Source organism: Schistocerca serialis, chromosome 1, assembly GCF_023864345.2.
Source record: "Schistocerca serialis cubense isolate TAMUIC-IGC-003099 chromosome 1, iqSchSeri2.2, whole genome shotgun sequence".
Lineage (NCBI taxonomy): Eukaryota > Metazoa > Arthropoda > Insecta > Orthoptera > Acrididae > Schistocerca > Schistocerca serialis.
The window spans coordinates 195,180,610-195,203,481 of record NC_064638.1 but is presented as its reverse complement, the minus strand read 5'-3'; positions in this window follow the sequence as shown (position 1 = coordinate 195,203,481).

The window sequence follows — 22,872 nt, the reverse complement described above, 5'->3', positions numbered from 1 at the left end:
TATAACTTAAGTAATTTACAGAGACCACGCGACTTAGAATCCGAAAAGACACAGAAAAACAGATTCTCATACAATCATGAACCTGTTCACACATTCAGAGACGATAACGTTGATTACAAGTAATTTTTATCCGTAACAAAATCTGAGGTACTTAATAATGACATAACACAGAATAACGCTTTGTACTGGATACAACAATTTGCTTTTGTATTTTCACCAGCTTGGCCTGTAACGCAGAAACTAGCATTGGACTGGATAAAACAATTTGTTTTTGAATTTTCACCGGCATTGCCTGTAACGCAGAAACTAAAATTTATTTGCAGCGCGTAATTGACCTTCGATGAATATGTGCTGTAGCGTGCACAGGGCCCCGAGCTGTAATAGTGCCATTTCATCTTTAGTTTTCTGCACTGCTGCCTTCTCTTCTACTATCCTTTACATCTATCAAAACAGCTCTTCAACTATCGATCTATCTAGGATTAGAAATGTGTAAAGAAAACGTGATATGACAAGTTCTTTTTCTGAAAGTGACAATTTTCATTAGACACTCCAGAACTACCAGCGTAATTTTAATAACAGACAAAATTTTAATCATCAGTATCGACAAAATTATCAGCAACAGGAACGACATTTTGGTAACAATAGAGGTTTTTCCGAACAACAGCAACAAAACCAACGGGTTAGCATACCTAACCGACAATGTAGTCTGCAAGGTCAACCAAGCTTTAACGTTTCGCCGCCTACACGTATAGCGTCGTCTCCGCCAATTAGTAACGCACAGCAACAAGGAAATCAATATGTACAGAAAACACACCATTTTAACTCATATCGCAATGCACCGTATAGAAATGACTATCATGACAGACGTAAAAGCAATGAGCACAATTTTCAGCGTACGTTTAATAACCGTCGGTCTTACCAGCAGCAGAATCATCCGCAGCAACAGATTATCATGAATGAACCAGACAGTCGGTATCATCCCGAACATAATACGTCAGGAAGAAATAACAGAATAGTACAAATAGTCGAAATGCTAAAGCATCCTCCCGCAAATAATAGCACGTCAGATAGAATTTGACTAGATACAGTATAGGTTGCATCTTCCAGCAACGCAAGCAATACTTTTGACACACAGAACCTTGTTCACGAAAATGTTATTACTTCTGACGACATTCGAGACACTCTTTTGCAGGAAAAACCAGTTATTCAAAAAACCATTTCACACCCTGTCATTGAAGTAAAGATTGGATCATCCAAATTTTCAGCAGTAGAAAAACCTCAAGCTTTACGTAACATTACTGTTCCTACGACGAAGAAACAACTACGCAGCTTTTGGGGTTTAATTAACTTTTTCCGTAAATTTATTCATTACTCTGCTTTAGACACCCCTAGATGATGTCAATTGACGGGTAAAAACACTATTTGGTCCTGGGATAGCCAAGCACAGTCTGCATTTGTCAATCTGAAACAAGTTTTGTTGAATGCACCACTTTTATCACACCCAGATCTTACTAGAAATTTTTTCATTGCCACCGACAGTTCTAACACCGCTTTAGGCGTACACATTTTTCAGGAAATTGAAGAAGATGGTTCTGCAGTAATTAAAAACATCGGCTTTGCGAGTCGCATTCTGTCACGTGCTGAACGCAATTATTCTGTTACAGAACTTGAAACATTATGTGTTGTATGGGCATTTACGAGATTTAGGCATTTTCTTTATGGAAGACGCACTACCGTTTACACAGATCATAGAGCGATACAGTTTTTACTTTCAGCAAAATTTACACATGACAGATTAAGCAGATGGAAACTTTATTTACAGGAATTTAATTTTACAATTGTTCACATTCCCGGTACACAAAATGTTGTAGCAGACGCACTATCCCGTTCTCTCAGTAACAATCAACAAGACATCGCAACCAGCTTCTGCAAAGCAAATTTTAGCGTCATGTATATTCAACAAGTTGCATTTGAAAATTTCATTTCGTCATCATTACGAGACATAGCACAAGAGCAGATTAAAGACAACGTATGGAAAGAAATTAAACACCTTTGGCAAGATAGGAGTAATGTTACCATCAGAAACCATTACACTGTACTGAATAATATTCTGTTTCGCTGCTCTCACCCTGACAGCAACAACTGGTTAGTATGCATTCCTGACGAACAGGTTAACAAATTAATTTGGTATACTCATTTAAGTTACACACATTACGGAGCCAGAAAATGTTTTCTTATACTGAGACAGAACTGTTATTTAGCCAACATGGAGAAACGTATTCGACGAGTTTTAGCGTCATATAAAATCTGCCAGAAAGCTAAGTCAGACACGACTTCACATATTCCTCCGTTACATCCCATTGTACCTGTTAAATTGAGACACATGGCCGCTGTAGACATTTTTGGTCCGATTCCCAGAACTAATAGAGGTTTTTGCTACGTCTTTGTCGCTGTTGAACTCACTTCAAAATTTGTAACCTTCACACCGTTACGCAAAGCTACTGCTAAAACTATTTCGAATGCATTTGTAAAATATTTTCTATTTCATGTAGGGCATGTATTGAAAGTAATTTCCGACAATGGACCACAATTTCGATCTGCTGAATGGACACGTATGTTACGAACAAGAAACATTTCTCCGCTCTATATATCCAAGTATCACGCTTCTTCGAACCCTTGTGAACGACTAATGAAAGAAATTGGTAAACTATGTAAAATATACTGCCATAAAAAACATATTGATTGGGATACACACATACTGTCATTCCACGATGTAATTAACTCGATACAAAATGAATCTACTATGCTATCTCCGACTGTTATACTGAAAAATGTTGAACCACCTAAGAAAATTAAAGAATTAGTATCCTTTCCTACATCTCGTCGACTGCGACACCATGAAATAATTGACATTGCGCTGAACAACATCAATCATGCCGCAGAGCGCCGGAGAAGACAGCAAAAACAGGTTTGTACACGCTGTGACTTTCACATTGGACAGAAGATATTAGTACACACACATTATTTATCCAACAGAGGAAAGAGTAGATGCAGTAAATTTGAGTTTCTATACGCAGGTCCATACAGAATTCGCAGCATTCCTCACCGCAATGTAGTACACATCGAAACTCTGAGAACCATAAAAAGTAAAGGCAATCACCATGTCTCCAATATTAAACCCTTTATTGAATGAACATACATTATGATTTTTCGCACTGTAATGCCATTTGCAGATATTTATATGAACACTTACTGATGATTATCGTATTTTTTCTTGGCAAGTGCCCGGCAAGGTAAGGTTAGCAGGTCGCTTTTCTTGTCGTTATATATCACCCCGTGCACATTTTCCTTTTTTCGTGTATGTATGATTGATTTCCTGTTTTGTTTGTATGCACTATGAAATCTTTAAGATATAACATACACCAGTTGACTTTGACATTTTGCCTTATGATATCTCAACAGCTTGACTATTTTACATCTTTTTGCTACTAAATTATGAGACTGTGTGTACATTTTTGCACTTGAACACTCTCTATGTTTTTGACATAATACGTTTTCTGTCATGCTATGCTGTATGCTTAGCTATATCACTAGTTTATTTAATCACTAGCTTATTTAGTGGGTGTATGATTTAAATGCAAGATATTAATCCTTATTCATCATTTTCAGAAAGCAATAACGTGTAAAAGAAATAACTTAAACAAACCATAGTGGATTTCTATGAAATGGGAATTTGATCTTTAGAATGAACGAAAGAAAATGGAATACCTTGTGATGAAGAGTAAATGGATCAGAATTAACAAGCATTAACAAGAAAATACTATACACATCGTATGATAGCAGTCTTAACTAATTATTCTTCTTTCAGAATACGAGGCGATTGATGCAGGCTGTCAGGCAGAACTACACACCTTAGTTTTAGTGATGAAATATGCTAGAAATAAGAAACTCTATACTATGAATAGTTGTATGAAGTAAATGGTAATATGAATAATGAATAATGAAGTTTTTCTTTGCAGATGAGGATAATGATGAAGTTTTTATATTTACTGTTAGTAGTTATTTAAGTATTTGTTGCAGTTCGTTTTGACAGTATGTCTTATATCACATGGTGTAATGACTGAATGTTTTGGGAAGGACAGCTAGAATACATACATATTGAGTACACGTTTCATTACCTGTTAATGTGAAGTTCACTACTTTTCAGCATAATATGCGTTTCTTCTTTCAGCTGAATAATTCATTATGTATTTTTTCCAGGAGAAGCTATTCATGAAATTAATGTGCTATAAGCAGTTAGTTATTAAACCTGTTCTAGTACTTGCATTTTTTTTACCCATTTGTGTTTGTCATTCATGAATGTGATCACATATACTCTACTTGTTTCATAACCTTGCTACTGCTGACTCATGATGAATGATGTTATTAATCGTTATTTGCAGCAATAAGTCAAAAGCAAATATTTTCATGCCCCAGCAATTAATTATCGATCCCAACGCTATGCTAGCACAAAAAATGTATTACCAGTCCCAAATAACGCTACTAGTTTAAGAGATATTTATAGTACTAAATATAATGCAGATTTGTCATATGTATTGAATCCATTATGTCTATGTATTATTGGACCACAGACCTTGAGTAATAGTTATAGTATGTTACATTTTAAATATGTCCTATGTCACTTGAATGATGAGTTCTGAGTAATACTGAATGATGTTTTGTAATAATGCATAAATGCTATGCCAATAATTTCTGTAAATAATATTTTTGTTATACTCTATAAATGCTATGCCAATAATTAACTCTCATTTTGAATGATGACTTCTGAATAATACTGAACAACATTTTATAAAACTATATGAATACTTTGTAACTGGCCTATGAATACCACTGTTTCTTATATTTTAAATTTGTCTTATGTCACTTACATGCTATTATATATGAATACCAGTAGCTTGATGCTACACTCATTAGCTCCTGTTTTGAATGATGACTTCTGATGGTTTGTAATTGGCCAATGAGTGCCAATGATTACTATAACTAGATGAATTATGTAAATGGTATGCCATTAATTAACTCTTGCTTTGAATGATCACTTCTGAATAATGCATAAAAATGGTTTGCAACTGGCCAATGAGTGCCAATGATTACTGTAATTAGATGAATTATGTTAATGCTATGCCATTAATTAACTCTTGTTTTGAATGATGAATTCTGAACAATGCATAAATATGTTTTGTAACTGGCCAATGAGTGCCAATATTAGTGTAATCAGATGACTTATGAATAATGTTCTGTAATACTCTATACATAGTACAGAAATGTTTAGAAACTAGGCAATGAGTACCAACAATTACTCAAATCGGTTGATAGACTAGTGTAATTCTCAATGATGACTAGCATAAGACTTTATGTCCTTCACCTTCTGACCTAATTACCAGATATTACTGCAATATCCGTTTGTCCTGTCTATCCTCATGATCATGGAGCACTATATTTGGTTTTTGCACTAATTCTGCGTTGGTGTACTGTAAGTAGGCTGTTTAGGTTTTTATATTGGTAACGCCACGTTGCGCTCTGTATGAAAATCACTGGCTGTGCTGTGTGCAGTCTGTGGCTAGTTTGCATTGTTGTCTGCCATTGTATTGTTGGATGTTAACAGCGCATAGCGTGGCACAGTTGGAGGTGAGCCGCCAGCAGTGGTGCATGTGGGGAGAGAGATGGCGGAGTTTTGAAATTTGTAAGACTGGATGTCATGAACTGCTATATACATTATGACTTTTGAACACTATTGAGGTAAATACATGGTTTGTTCTCTATCAAAAACTTTCATTTGCTAACTATGCCTATCAGTAGTTAGTGCCTTCAGTAGTTAGAATCTTTTATTTAGCTGGCAGTAGTGGCGCTCGCTCTATTGCAGTAGTTCGAGTAACGGACATTTTTGGTGTGGTAAGTGATTTGTGAAAGGTATAGGTTAATGTTAGTCAGGGCCATTGTTTTGTAGGGATTTTTGAAAGTCAGATTGCGTTGCGCTAAAAATATTGTGTGTCACTTTAGTGAATGTTTAAGTACGTTCAGTTTTGCTCAGCTGTTTGAAAAGCAAATAATGTAAGAGAGGTTTATCAGCATAGTAATTCAGAAATTTTTCTAAGGGGACGTTTCATATGTCGACCCTTAGCCGAGGATACCTCACTGGAATCTTCTGATTTTTTCCTTGTAGTTACTGTAATTACTGTAGCTAGTGTTTATTGCTAGCGCGAAATTGTAGAGAGAATTTCCTTTGTAGATGTAGTTTTTCGTTCTTGTACAGTAAAACAGTTGTGGCATGCATGTAGATTTGCACTAAGTATTTCGCAGCTGCTCTTGCAATTAACTAGATTTTATTTTCAGTGCCATGTTAATGTGTTTCCTTATTTTGCTCTTCAAATTGTGCTTTTCTGTGTTGTCGTGTGAAATATTGTGACAATAATGGAGTGTGAACAACGTAATACTAGGCTCCAGAGTAAACTGAGAAATAATAGTGACGACGAGCGTAGCTTATCAGCGCCGCCGAGTAATGAATTAACTAATGTTCAAAGTAGTAATTTGATAATTGTGCATAGGGAAATGGAGCAGGCTGCAAATAATGGTGTAGGCAGTGAAACAATTAGTGAACAGGGAAGCATTATCGATCGATCGGTCGGCAACAGCTCGCCTCAGGAATCCGAAATGACAGGACTCAATCTTGCAAATACTGTAGATTCAGGTTTTGCGTCCTCACAGTTTTCTCAAATAAGTCAAGACACATTTTCTGCTAGTCAAAATGTGAATGTTAGCGGTGCAAATGCACTGCCGAAAAGCATAGAGAAACAGATTCCAGACACTAATACATTATTATTGCAATTAATGCAACAAATCGAACAAAATCAGAGACAAACACAGAAAAAGCTTCAAAAGTTAGACACAATGGAACAAAAGCTTCAAAAGTTAGACTCAGTGGAACATAAGCTTGAACAAACACGTGAAGATTTAACTACTGAGTTATATAAAATCGAATCGAAATGTCAAAAACTCTGTAATGACGTAAAACACATTTCAGAATCACGAATCAGCCATAAAAGAACTGCAAACTATTGTTCATGAAAATCACGAGACCTTGCAAGCTAAAATTGACTCAGTTGAATCTACCGATTCGGTTACGCTACTTGCAAAAACTCAGGAAAACTTAAAGGACACAGTATATACGATTTCAACACAAATGGACACTCTGAAATTTGGTTCAGAAAAACACACTGAGGAAATAAGTACACTATCGGAGAAAGTAGCCGAACTTTCGGATCAGTTCACTAACTTATCCACAAAGGTAAATGATGATCTGAATGACGCAAGACCTGTAGCCTTCACTGACACAGAAGAGAATGAACAAATTAGAAAATTCAAACAAAATCAGAATCAAATTAATACGCAACACAAAAGAGAAATCCGGGAAGTACAAGATCAGTTGGCACAAGTAATACAAAAATTATATATTTCAGAGGACACTCGGGCTCCAACACGGGAAGAGGGACTTAGAAATACGGAACAACCACAAATAGTAACACAGGACACTTCGGAAATTATGAAAGAAATTGGCCAGGCGCATTGGATTTTGAGATGGAACCGCCGAAACGAAGTAACAATGATTGATGTGCGACTCGCCGACGCGATGATTTCGACTATAAGCTGTTCATTACTACACGTAAATTCAAAACATTTAAGAATTCTGACAACGACATTCATCCACAAGCATGACTTCATCAATTCTCTCATTGTTTTCCTCCCAACTGGTCATTGGAGCACAGGTTAGAATTTATGTGTGGCTACTTAGAGAATGAACCAGCTGTAAGAATGCGATCGGTCATTCACCATTGTCACAGTGAAGGAGAATTTTATCATGCCTTCCTCTCAGCGTATTGGTCTCAAGCTACACAAGACCGAGTAAAACATAGCATCCTAATGATGAAACGTTTCGAACAATCTAAATTTTCTAGTCTTATGAAATATTTTGAAGACATGTTGCATAAGAATCAATATCTTTCAAACCCTCAGAACTCATCCGCATTTGCTTAATCAAACTGCCTGAACATTTACGACATATTATTTTAGCAGGACGTTGCAAAGACGACATTGAAGCTTTTCAGGGTCTGTTACAAAAACTGGAAATTGACACTGACAATCGCGAAGCGCGAAAACAGAAGCACAACAATTACAGGTCACATCTGTCACAATTCCGCGATAACAGAAATAATACACGACAAGGCTATTCTTACAACGTAAATCGTAACCAAAACAGACACCACCCGTATGACAACCGTTGGCAGAGTAGTAATAATCACAGGGAAAGATCACCTCTCCGCAGTAATGACTATCACAGAGACAATCAGAGAAACAGACAATATGGGAACCAAAATAATTATTATCAAGGGAGACAGATTAACTTCAGATGCAACGATCCAGCGCGCAGTTACGATTCAGGGGGAAATTCTCCACCACGTGGCCGACAAGAAAGAAACTATGGAATCTACCGACATGATGACAGACGCTATGATCCTAACGACAGACCTGAATTGCATCAGAACTGGCGGGATTCAAACAGAGTAGGGCCCTCTCGACAAGGTCAATTTGTAGAAGTCTCCAAATCCCAATAACGACGCGCGCCAACAAAGACACAATAGGCAGTGACTCATACCACTGGCAGCCACAAAACGTTCTTATGAAACTGACGACGCCGCTGCCGTAGCTAGTAATTACGTAAAAATGGAAGACATTAGGGACATCTTACTCCAGGAACACGACGTAAAACATAACAACATTGCATATCCTGTGATTCACATTACTGTAAATGACGTAAAATTTATGGCAGTACTTGACCATGGCAGTCCCATTTCAGTAATTAGTGAAACAGCTTTTAGCAAATGCAACAAATCAAACGATTGCCCCACACTTCCGTTACGTAAGATTAAATTACAAGGTGCAATCATTGGAAAAAGTGTAGATGTACGCCAACAAACCAACTTAGAATTCTTTTGTCAAAGCCACAGCTTCTCTATGAACTTTCTTACTGTTCCATTATTGTCGACGGAAATTATACTGGGAGTAGACTTTTTGAATGAATACAAAGCAATCTTAAACTGTCATGATGCTGAAATAAGTTTAGAGAAAGAAGGTAAGTCAATAGCTTTGAAATTTGAAGATTGGCTTTCAAACGATGACGAGGAAATTAATCGGCTTTACCTTCTGTTAGACAACAGTTCGGAATTTTCTACGGAACTAGAGACTAACAATCACTCTGCAAGTACCGACAGGGATGATATCGACAGCATATTTGAAACTAATGAGTTAATTCAGAATAAAATTCAAACAATTGAGAACTGTAATGACACTGATAGGCAGGACCTTTTTGAGATTTTACAAGCACATTCCACAGTTTTTACTCACAAAACAGGAACAATCAAGGGATTTCAATACCAATTTCGTGTTCGTGAGCATACTAAATTTTGTGTTAGGCCATACGTAATTCCAGCACATTATAGGGACCGTGTTAGAACAGAAATACAATCTATGATTGACGAGGGCATTATTGAGCCTACAGGAAGCTCGTACAACAATCCATTACATGTTGTTGAGAAGAAAAATGGATCGATCAGGCTTGTCTTAGATTCGAGACAAATCAATAGTATCATTATTCCTGAAACAGACATACCGCAACCGTTGGAAGAACTTCTTCAAAATTTTAATGGTGTAAAAGTGTTGTCTTCTATTGATCTCAGATCCAGCTTTTATCAGATCGAACTTCATCCAGAATGTAGAAAATACACAGCTTTCCTTTGTTTCGGCGTTTGTTATCAGTTTCGGAAACTTCCTTTTGGTTTGAACATTTCTTCGGCAGCATTCATTCGCGGGCTAAATTCCATATTACCTGAGTTCTTAAAACGTCACATCACCTTATATGTCGACGATATTCTGATAGCAGAAGCCTCATGGGATCAACACAATCGCATCCTCAACATTGTGTTACATATTTTTGCAGAATCTGGAATTACAGTTAACTTGGAAAAGTCTGAATTCGGTAGGTCAAAGGTGAGGTTTCTGGGACATATTATTTCTTCTGAAGGCATTCAGCCGGATCCTGAAAAGTTAGAAGCAATCAGAGACTTTCCAGTTCCATCCACAAAAAAACAAGTCCGCAGTTTTCTAGGGCTCGTAAATTTTTACCGTCGTTTTCTGAATATGCAAATTCTAGTTACACCAAAACTTTGTTCTCTCACTGGAAAAAATACTATTTGGAACTGGGACGAACAAGCACAGTTGGAATTCAATTCTTTGAAAGAAGCGTTACTTAACGCGCCAATACTAGCTCAGCCAGAACTGTCACAAGATTTCTGCCTTAGCACGGATTCTTCTAAAGTCGGTCTTGGTGCCCATTTAATTCAAGAAGCCAAAGATAATGACACTACTGTTCATAAAACCATTGCTTTTGCTAGCTGAGTGCTAACAAAATCTGAAAAAAATTATTCCGTTACTGAATTAGAAGATTTAGCTATCGTTTGGACATTTAACAAATTTCGTTTCTTTCTTTCTGGTAAGCACGTAAAAGTATACAGTGATCATCGTGCATTACAATTTCTTATGTCTTCAAAATTAAATCATGACAGGTTAAAACGATGGGCATTGTTTCTGCAAGAATGCCACTTCACAATAGTCTACATTCCCGGCAAGCAGAACATTGTTGCGGAAGCACTGTCACGCGCACCGGCTGGGCTTGAGAAAAGTAACACAGAAGGCAACCTCGAGAAAAATTTCAGTATTCTGTACATTTAGAAAGTCGCCTTTGAAAACTTCATCACCACATCTTTAAAGGACATTGCTCATGAACTAGATAAAGATCCGATTTGGAAAGAGATCAAGAGCAAATGGCATGAAAAGACACACACTCAGATTTGGCATTATTATCTGGTTAGAAACAACATACTGTTCAAACGCTGCAGTGTTGATGACAAGCTATAGGTACCCTGCATTCCTGACTATTTTGTTAATAAGCCCATTTGGTACATTCATTTCAGCTATGCACATTTTGGCCCATGAAAATGTTATCATTTTCTTCGAAAGACTTGTTATTTTAACAATATGGAAAAGAGAATTCGAAGAGTCTTGTCTATTTGTAAACTTTGTCAAAAGGCGAAACCATCTACTATCTCCCATCGTGCTCCGCTGTTTCCTATTATTCCTTCTAAATTAAACGAATTTGCTGCTGTTGATCTCTTGGGACCCCTTGTCAGAACATCGAATGGATTTTCGTACGTTCTAGTCGCTGTTGAACTTACTTCAAAATTTGTTTCTTTCACTCCGTTATGTAAAGCCACTGGACGGTCTGTATCAAACGCCTTTGTTAAAAATTTCTTACGTGAAGTTGGACACGTTAGTAAAGTCATTTTGCATAACGGACCACAATTCAGATCTGCTGTTTGGTCACTCATGCTTCGGAATCATAAAATCAAACCTGTTTTTATTTCATTGTACTTACCACATTATAACCCCTCCGAATGGATTATGAAAGAAATCATTAAGCTTTGCGGACTTTATTGTGACAGAAAGCATCAGCATTGGGACAGATATTTACACTTATTTCAAAACGTGCTGAATGAAATGCCTCATGACTCCACTGCTTTACCACCCACTCTTGTACTGAAGAATGAAGAACCACCGAACAGAATCAGAGAGCTTGTACGTTTCCCGAATACACGTAAACTTCGACACAAAGACATAAATGATTTGGCTATTATAAATATAAAATCTGCAGCAGACAAAACGAGAAAACTACATGGAAAATCAAATGCAAAGAAATTATATATTGGTCAGAAAGTTCTCATTAAAGCTCATTCATTGTCACATAAGAAGAAACACTTGAGTCACAAATTCTTTCTAGTTTACAATGAACCTTCCAGAATCCGACGTATACCACATGATAATTGCATTGAAGTTGAAAGTCTGCGTACTAGGAAGAGTAAAGGTTTACACCACATTTAACACGTAAAACCGTTTATTGAAAGATAATCTACTTTTTAACTTTGTCTTTGCCATATAACTTTTCACTTTACGTTACTAGTATGCTTTGTCAGACTTAGAATCTGTTAACATGCAACAATGTTTGAAGTTAAATATCCAGTCAAGAACCAAGAGAACTTATTTAAACAGAAATTACGAATGCATTGTTATTGGGAACAGACGACACAGTGTTATTGTGTGTGTACATTCTTGCTTGTTAGTTGCACAATTACGTAACGACGATAAGGCTCACATACTTAGAACATTTACCAGTACTGCTAATGAGATTTTAATGCAACATTTTGGTTTACTTGAAAATACATTCTGGATTTAAACTACTTTCTGTGAGATACCAGATGACACCGTGCTTAGTTTATGTGATAGCTACACGATTATATCACGACGTTACTAATGAGTGACACAATTTATATTATTGCTTTTGCACTGTATCTGTTTTATATCTGCACAGATTTTCTGAATTATTCTGGAAAGTAAAACATGTTTTAGTAGTAATTTTTGTGGTATAGCTACAATGAGACAGCCTTTTCCATAGCACAACAATACGTTACAGCACAGTACTTTCTTCATCACGGCAATAAGCGTAATAACTAAGATATCTATACCCAAAGCATTTCACGTTTGTTTATCATGAGGTAAGTACATTGACTTCTGCAGAACTTAGCTTTCGGAGGACGATAAATACGACACTTCCACAGAGATTATCTTACAACAAGACGCACAGTTTAGCGCTACAGTACACGCATTTGAGTGATTAATTTTGTACTTAAAACATTTATTTTTAAAGATATTTGAAGTACAATGATACAAACGTTTTCCGTGATACATTTCATTCCATTGCTGTAATCTGTAACACCTGAGGGTATAATTACATTAATGCTCAGGAGGTACATGCCTACTTTGTGTACCATGTGTTTGGCAAGCACAAGGAGCCCTAGCTAATATGGTATTTGCTTATACAACTTTACACATTGGTACCATATTTCTCTAACACATAAATTACACAGCTATCTGATTATTTAACAGAGAAACAAACACTTTTTTACTACATCAGTGACACATGTTTACCCAATTACACAGTTGGGTAACTTCACACTTATGAAATTGTATTTTGTCTGTACTTTGTGAACTGTTCATATTTTTTCGGAACCGTTGTGATACTATGAGAGCGTTGAATGATGTATTTGGTAAGGGAGCATGATTTTTAAAGTACGTTTGAGGTAGATGACACTATTGAAATGAGCAGAGAATATTTTTTAGGGTTTGAAATTGTTGGAGGAAGGTACAACGTTTTTGAGATTTGACTGAGGTGTTATGATGTTATTTTTATGACGACGATGTGTATTATGCTGTCGAGGTATGTTTATGATCAATAAGATAATGCTACCATATATGAGGAATTTGATTATGCTACGTATTTATTATGATGAAATATTGAAGAAGTGACAAGGAATAGGTATTTGAATAAAGAGTAGTGTTTAGGGACTCTGATTTGTGGAAAAGGATGTTGGAAACCAAGAATCGTACTTTAAGAGTTATGAAATGGGTGTAAATGCGTGAATGTATCACAATGCCGACGAAAACTTTTTGAAGACTGTTATATTCATAGGATTTTGTTTCTACACATTTGCAACACAAATTCTCGACCTGTGCAATATTTTTATATGAGACGGTCACTGTAGTGGAAACTGCTGTCATAAATATTTCAGTAAGACAGTGAAGTGACCACCTTCACGTAAAGCATCGTGGGCACCCAGCTGCACAACAGACACCTGGAAAAAAGCCATTAGTGTGTGCCTTTCAGAGGCAAAGGTTGAGAAAAAAAGGGGAGGCCATTAGCCTCGCTATTGACATTGCTTTGTAGAAAGCATTGCAAATACAACACGCTCAAATTTGAAAACATATGATTATACTGTGGAGCTCTTAATTTATGATATTTGCTAAAATGCCTAATGAAACGATGAGAAACATTTCACAGCTATTGTCTTGCTAGTTGAGAGAAATGCCATATGGCTTGCTTTATGTATTTATTTACTCATTTTGTTTAATATCTAGTTTCTAGCAGCACTGCAGCATTGGTTAAAATAAAATTTAATAGATGTACTAATATAGTTATTTTATGCCTACAGATCCAGTCAATTATAAATTTATGATCTACTTCCAAGAAAACGAGGGAACATAAATAGACATTTCCCTTCACAGGAACTGCATAAATATTTTTTTTTACAATTTGGTAACTTGTCTGCTAGAGTAAGTTCTCGTGATGCATCACGCTAGTGTTAAGATGTGACATAGGTATTAAACATGGCCATTTTTGCTGTAATATTTTTTCTCCTTGAGCTATGTCATGTTTAGATATAAGTTATTACATTTGCTGCTGCTGTTTGCCAGGCATAGCGCTACTAAATTTCACTTTGTATTACTCTGTTAAGCTAGTTTTACTACTGATTTATTTTTCTTGTTGCTGCACGTTGGCTCATATTAGTTGTAATGTTACATTGCTTGGTAATTTAGATTTACTGTAGCTTACTTTGACAATTTCCATTTTTTTGTCATGGCTGTTTGTGTTAATTGTTTTGTGTTGCTGCATTGCCTCGTCCCTTAGTTTAGCATCTGAGCTCAGTAGATTTAAGTTAGCTTAAGAGGGGGTCGGCTATATAAGAGAAAGAGTGGTGATGAATTAGAAGAAATGCATTGAGAAGCTATAAGAAAATGGTTTGGCCAAAAAAAAAGTAATTTGAAAGAGGATATGAACAAAAAAGTAGGGTTTAGGAACAACAAGTTAAGCTAGGATTTTCTTGGAAATAAATCATGAGGCAAGATAATGGAAAGTAAATAATGAGGTAAGAAATATATGAACATATTAATACAGAAAGCATGCTTGGATAGGATTTTTTTGGTGGAAACAAATGTTGAAATAAGAGGAAAGATATACGGAATGAAGTTTTTGGTTGGACTGCAGTACGAAATGTCACACTGACAACAAACCCCGTCCTGTGTTTTGTGTTATTACACTATGTATATTTGTGTTTTTCCTGTCTTTATGTGTTTAGCTGATATGAGTTATGTTGTGGAATTTTTCTAATAATATGTTATTTACTTTGTAAAGATGTTTAGACATTATTTATTCTGTTTTGTTTTAATGCTCATGTGTGAAGTTGATGTTTCAAAAGTTATTCTGATCTTTTATGTATTTACTTATGTCATAATTCCTATATCACTGATGTATATGTTAGTTCGATTCTTTTGTAAAGCCCATATTACTACAAATATTATCTGTATTGTTATGTTCTTTAATGATATATTTTGTACCTTTGTCATTGTATTCTCATGTTATAATATTGTAATTGACACCAGTTCAGCAAATTAAGTAACTTGTAAGCATTCATTTCACTGCACACATTTCTGTTGGTCATAGTATATGGACGATATGCGAGAAGTAGGGACTGATAGTGTTTCCATGTGTGTTGATAATTCAGCAATGGACTGGTTAACAGCATTGCTGATTCTAAGGATATTCCAAAAACTATTGTGAGTACACAAGTGGAGGTTTATGTACTTGCTATATTCTCTGCAAGACTCTTCGATGGTGGTTGTGCACATGCACAGTCGCAACAGATGGCTGCTGGCTGTCTCTACATGGACTACAGTGGGTCTGCATCTTTGATGGCCCACCAATACCATTATTTCTACAAGGACTGCATTGGGTCTGCACCTCTGGTGGCCCACCAATACCGTAATCTCTACCAGGACTACAGTTGGTCTGCTCTGTGATGACCTACATACCAATATTCTTCAAAACGTCGAATGACTCTGCTGTGGGTTTCCTCTGTTGTGGCCCATTACCTGTCTGCATGTTAAGAGTCAGCACTGTCTTCCTGTTGAAAGGACAACATTACTTCAAGACTGCATGGAAATCCACTACTTCAGTGTGCATTTTCTTTTACTGCTCAGACTTTGAGAAAAACACTGCAATTTTACTGTGATGAATGATCAGGACTGTCTTTATGGGCTGTGAGAAAATTTTAACTTTTGACCAACACTGTATCAATAAGTGTGTGCATTTGATATCTTTCTTACGCTAATTATGAAAAATTTTTTCAAACCTGTTTTGGCCAGTGCCCAAAACAATTTGTAAAATTTTTTGTGGGGACATAGGGGCTATGTGAGTAGGCTGATTAGGTTTTTATATTGGTAACGCCACGTAGCGCTCTGTATGAGAATCACTGGCTGTGCTGTGTGCAGTCTGTGGCTAGTTTGTATTGTTGTCTGCCATTGTAGTGTTAGGCAGCTGGATGTTAACAGCGCATAACGTGGCACAGTTGGAGGTGAGCCGCCAGCAGTGGTGGATTAGGGGAGAGAGATGGTGAAGTTTTGAAATTTGTATGACTGGATGTCATGAAGTGCTATATACAATATGACTTTTGAACACTATTGAGGTAAATACATGGTTTGTTCTCTATCAAAAACTTTCATTTGCTAACTGTGCCTATCAGTAGTTAGTGCCTTCAGTAGTTTGAATCTTTTATTTAGCTGGCGGTAGTGGCGCTCGCTCTATTGCAGTAGTTCGAGTAACGGAGATTTTTGGTGTGGTAAGTGATTTGTGAAAGGTATAGGTTAATGTTAGTCAGGGCCATTGTTTCGTAGGGATTTTTGAAAGTCAGATTGCGTTGCGCTAAAAGTATTGTGTGTCACTTTAGTGAATGTTTGAGTACGTTCAGTTTTGCTCAGCTGTTTGAAAAGCAAATAATGTAAGAGGTTTATCAGCACAGTAATTCAGATTATTTTTCTAAGGGGACGTTTCAGTACCCTACAGGAATGTGGTGTTGACACATCATGCTGTCCACCAGCTTGAACGATGGAGATGTTATTATGGTCCCACTGTTTGGTGTACCTAATATACAACCAAAATGATAAGATTGAATATTAATACGACATTTCAGTGTCTTGGCTACACTGATTAATACTTCAGGGAAGAGAACTTTAGATTGTCTCACTTGGTGTTGTGCTTCTGTAGAAAGATTTTGACTTTCAGTACAGCTAAGTGCAACCTACTGTGCTACAACCATGATGCAATCTTTCCCTTTCCTTTCCTAGTTCTTGTAAAACGGTAAAAAATATATACAGTGTGTGTGCACTTTATGTCATTTATTAATATGTTTTGTACTCATTGCGTATCCTAGTTCTTGTAAAATTGTAGAGATATGTACAGTGCGTGTGCACTTTATGTCATTTGTTAATATGTTTTGTACTCATTGCGTATACATTTTGTCATTTCTTGATATGTTCTGTACTCAGTGCATGTGCACTCTATTTCATTTCATGTTCTGCACTTATATATATGTATATACTCTGTGTCTGTAAAATTAGTTAATGAAGTAGATTTTAGAAAAATTTGTTGCTCATGGCAAGTCTAACTGACTCACCATCGCTGCAAAATTTTGGCCCCCCCCCCAGTGGAGGGTTATGTAACAGATCCGAGCAGATGTAAAATCGATGTATTGCTCGTGCGCTGCCTGTGATATGCAAGGTCTCTGACCAGAGAGCAGTGTTGACTGCAGTAGGAACTGTGTAGCTGTAGCAGTAAGTTGTTGCTAGTCTGGAGTCTGCTCTGGTCTGGTATGGTGTATCATGTTGGCTGGCCCGGTCGCGGAGCAGCAATGCCGGAGCCCGAGTATTATTGCATAAGGTAAAAAGCAGCCTCGCAGCCTCGCGCATATGTAGTAATTTTATATCAAGTCCCATGTAAATGTTTTAAAAATCTCGTAATAATAATCTTGCTCATAAAAAGTAAGTTTTAACAACCATTCATTTCAATTTATAGAATTTACTAATTTCTCCCATCCGTGATCATCCCGATTATTGCAATAGAAAAATCAGTTGCTTCCTTTCATAAATGAGAGATATATCGGCCAGTGTTGCACAGAGCTGTGCCGGAAAAATTTATTGTAAGAGCAGATATATACGGCGACTTCATTGAGGTAAGAATTTTTCCTTTTTTTATTAGAACGATCTTTCAGTGCCATGACGCAGCACTGCTGTCGTCCAAAGTTTACCAGGTTAAATTCACAGTGCATTATTGAAAAGTCATAAGTGAGCGAAAATTTAATTGAGAGATTAGTTACATTGTTTTATTACCAGGTTACTGAATTCATTTTTTATTGGGACGGTACACTGAATGTGAACGACATAATTATAATTTTTACTGTTGAGAGGTTTAGGAATTTTTCTGTTGTGAGGTTACGCTAAATGTGAATGAATTTTGAGCTTAGATTAAATCAGAAAGAATTTTGTGAGTAGATTAAATGTAAACGAATTTTGTGGGGAGGTTACACTGTGAAAGAATTTTGTTTTGAGGTTACACTAAATTAGATTCATATTCATATTATTTATGTTGTGTTTTGGCAAGACAGCTAAGCCACTAGGAGAGGAAGCCGAAAGGCACGCGTTTAAGCTCACGCCGGCTGGCGTGAGGTCTGGAACAGGTAAAGTAATTATACTAGCAAAAGAAGGTACGTAGCTTCTGAAATACTGAACTTTAATCCATAATTGGTGAACATCGGTCTGACGGTACATGCATCACAAGATAAACAGCAAATGATAATGGCGCCTTGCTAGGTCGTAGCAAATGACGTAGCTGAAGGCTATGCTAACTATCGTCTCGGCAAATGAGAGCGTAATTTGTGACTGAACCATCGCTAGCAAAGTCGGCTGTACAACTGGGGGCGAGTGCTGGGAAGTCTCTGTAGACCTGCCGTGTGGCGGTGCTCGGTCTGCAATCACTGATAGTGGCGACACGCGGGTCCGACGTATACTAACGGACCGCGGCCGATTTGAAGGCTACCACCTAGCAAGTGTGGTGTCTGGCGGTGACACAAAAATTTATTATTTTAATTTGTGGGGAGGTTACAAGACTTAGTGTCATATGTACAGAGATGTACTTAGTAGTAGGTCATTGCGTTATGCACAGCTGTTTACAGGGTGTCCCATTTTTCTTGACCACCCTAAATAATTGTCTGTCCAGATGCAAATCACAAAATGTTTCAAGCATATGTTCTTTAGCCGTCATGGGGACATCAAGCAGCATGACTGCCTCCGTCGTAGCATTGATTTATATAAAGATATGAACAGCGGTATGACTTTGTTAAATGGCACCCTGTATTTTTTATTCGCTAATTCATTTCCTCTCCTAAAGATATATTCAAAAACGTATCACAGTGTACCATTCACTGAAACACAATGTTATTAATTACGCAACCTAACATTGACTTTGAGCCCAGGATCACAAACTCGTCCACTTGCTGAACTTTCCAGAAAACAATTAAAAACCAAGTAAAAACATAACACGAAATTGACTTTGACTCTCCTGTGCTGTTGTCCAGGAGTGTAACATTCAAAGGAACTCAAAATGGTGACCCTGGACACCGATAAACTGGTGCACTCGTTGAATGAAAGAATTGCTTACTGCTTCCAGTGTTGGCTGCTGAAGAGAATTAAAAGCGCGATACGTTCCTGCGTGTCCTCTGGAGTTGTTGAAATATCGCTGTAGGCAACGTCTTTAACGCATCCCCAAAGAAACAAGTCCAGAGGATTTAAATCAGGAGACCTAGCAGGCCAAGTAACTGTTCCTCCTGTAAAAAATGTTCAAATGTGTGTGAAATCTTATGGGACTTAACTGGTAACGTCATCAGTTCCTAAGCCTACACACTACTTAATCTAAATTATCCTAAGGACAAAGACACACACATGTTCTCGAGGGAGGACTCGAATCCCCGCAGGGACCAGCCGTGTTCCTCCTCGACCAATCCATCTGGCAGGATACGTTCGGTTCAGAACACGACGTGCATGCAAGGCATTATATGCTGAACATCCGTCGTATTGATACCACATAAGCATTCTGGTTCTTAGCGGCACTTCATCCAGACGAGAAGAAAGAATTAGTCTGAGAAAGCTGGCATACGCTGTGCCGCTTATACTAACACTGATGAAGTAAGGGCCAATAATTGCAGTACCAAGCATCCCACACCAGACGTTAACTCTCTATTGACGCTGATGTTCCTCCAGTCTATGCCATCGTGGGTTGTCGCTGGACCAATAATGTATGTTCCTTGTATTTACCTGTCCTTTGTTTGAGAAGGAACATTCTTCGGTAAACAGAACATTGGAGAAGAAGGTCGAATTTGCTGCTTTGCACACTGAAAGAACTGTACACAATTCTGGAAGTCATTCCCATGCAATTCTTGATGTGGGTGTACATGGTAAGGATGGAACCGGTGACGTGTAAGAATACAATGTACACTTCTTTTAGGAACGCCAATCTTGTGTTCAAGTTGTCGTGTGGTCATATGTGGATTCATAGCAACGGAAGCGAGAACAGTAACTTAGGCAGCTTCGTCCGTGGGAGTGTTACGACGATTGCGTTGTCATGGGTTGAAAATTCCTGTTTCCTGAAGCTTCGAAAAAAGACGAGAAAACATCCGTCGGGAAGGTGGGTTCTCGTCACGATATCGCTCTCTGTATAGTTCCGCTGCCTGCGTATCATTTCGCTTACCTTCAACAGCAATAAAAGAAATGTTATGTCAATGCAGTTCGTAGGAAGAACAGCCTTTACTGTATGCCTACTTTACACAACAGTGTTTAAAAGGACTAAACTACTGTACTAAATATACACGTACATTCTACTCACACAACCCTTAAACTGACGATGGTTGACGGAATGACGGGTGTGCATTCTACTTAAGTTTAATTTTGTCCTCTGTCAACGTCAGCAAGTAGAAGTGTTCCATTACCACGAATACCTGCAGTAAGCGCTGGGAGCGTCAACGTCAGTGTTGTGTTATGTAATTAATAGCCGGCCGGAGTGGCTGAGCGGTTCTAGGCGCTAGAGTCTGGAACCGCACGACCGCTACGGTCGCAGGTTCGAATCCTGCCACGGGCATGGATGTGTGTGATGTCCTAAGGTTAGTTAGGTTTAAGTGGTTCTAAATTCTAGGGGACTGATGACCTGAGAAGTTTAGTCTCATATTGCTCAGAGCCACTTGAACTTGTAATTAATAACGTTGGGTTTAATAACGTTGGGGCCGGCCGAAGTCGCCGCACGGTTCTGGCGCTGCAGTCTGGAACCGCGAGACCGCTACGGTCGCAGGTTCGAATCCTGCCTCGGGCATGGATGCGTGTGATGTCCTTAGGTTAGTTAGGTTTAACTAGTTCTAAGTTCTAGGGGACTGATGACCTCAGCAGTTGAGTCCCATAGTGCTCAGAGCCGTTTGAACTATTTTTTTTTTTTTTTTTTTTTTAGTAAAGTTGGGTTTCAGTGAATGGTACACTGTGATACATTTCTGAATAGGTCTTGAAACACTTTGTAATTTGCGTCTGGACAAACAGTTATTTAAAGTGATCAAAATTAATGGGACATCCTGTATATTCGCAGATAGTTGCTGTATATAGCTGTATATATTCATAGATATTTGTATATGTTTTTTAGCTTGACATATATGTCGTACATATTTTGCTAATTTACCAAATGTTGTCCACCGTATCATGTTCTAAAATATACCACAAAATTAATATGTGCCGATTGCCTCTCATGAGATATTTCTGACTCTCATCATGGCATAACTTAGTAACTTCCTGACACATTAAAACTGTGTGCCGGACTGAGACTCGAACTCTGTAAATTTGCCTTTTGCGGAGATGAGGTACTGGCAGAACTGAAGCTGGGACGGATCGTGAGTCGTGCTTGGGTAGCTCAGATAATAAGTCTGCCTTCGGCAGGACAGCTGAGCCGGCCGCGTTCGGCCGTCCACGCCGCTGCGCGCGCGGAGTGTTTGCTTACATCCCCGTGACCGAGGTTCTCTGTTTCACAAGCTATAACGACCAACTCATACAGGAAGAACACTCATAACTTCACCTTCTCAAACGAATACGCACGACCCAAAGCACTGGCCGTCCAAAGCTTCCTACGCGAAAATGTGAAGATCCCTCTTGACGATCTCATCGACATGTACCTATCGACCATTAGCAGCGTAGTTTAAATTAAGACGACTTCAGACACTGCCTGAAACGAGGTTATTAAAAGGACGCAACATGCACTAAAATTTCGACATTCCGTCGGCAACGTCGGGTGCATGGATGTCAACCATGCAGGGCTTGACCTTCGAACGATCCGTGTATTCGAACTGCCTTTCGAGGTGAATAAAGATGAAGTCATCACGGCGCTAAGCCCGTACGGAAAAGTCCAGAGTCACATATCTGAGATATGGGTACAGTTTACGACATATCAAGTGCTTAATTGTGTGAGACAAGTCCGAATAGGTCTGAAACGGCACGTCCTATCGTACATTTCCATTGGCGGCTCCCGTGCGGTGGTCATTTACGACGTACAACCTCGAACATGTTTAGGTTGTGGCAAATAAGCCCACGTCCGTAATGAATGCCTGCAACGCCGCGTCGCACAACTACGGCAGGACAGCACGAACACCGACAGAACCACTACCGCCCCTCCAATCACCTATGCAGCGACACTGCACGTCCAGCCCTCGCAAGACGCAGTCCACCCAGAGGCGTCCCAGCACCTTCACACCTACAGTGCTGCCCACGAACATGAATTACAGCCGGACACACCTACATTAGAAGATCACAAGTATACCTGCGAGAGTTTTATGGAGACTGAAGACCGCATCATAGCACCCGCGGCTTTTGTACCGGAACGACGTGAATCTCTTCCTCAGACACCGAAACACATTGCCGGAAGCAAAAGTCGCCCAAACGATGAAAAAAAAAAACGCCGCG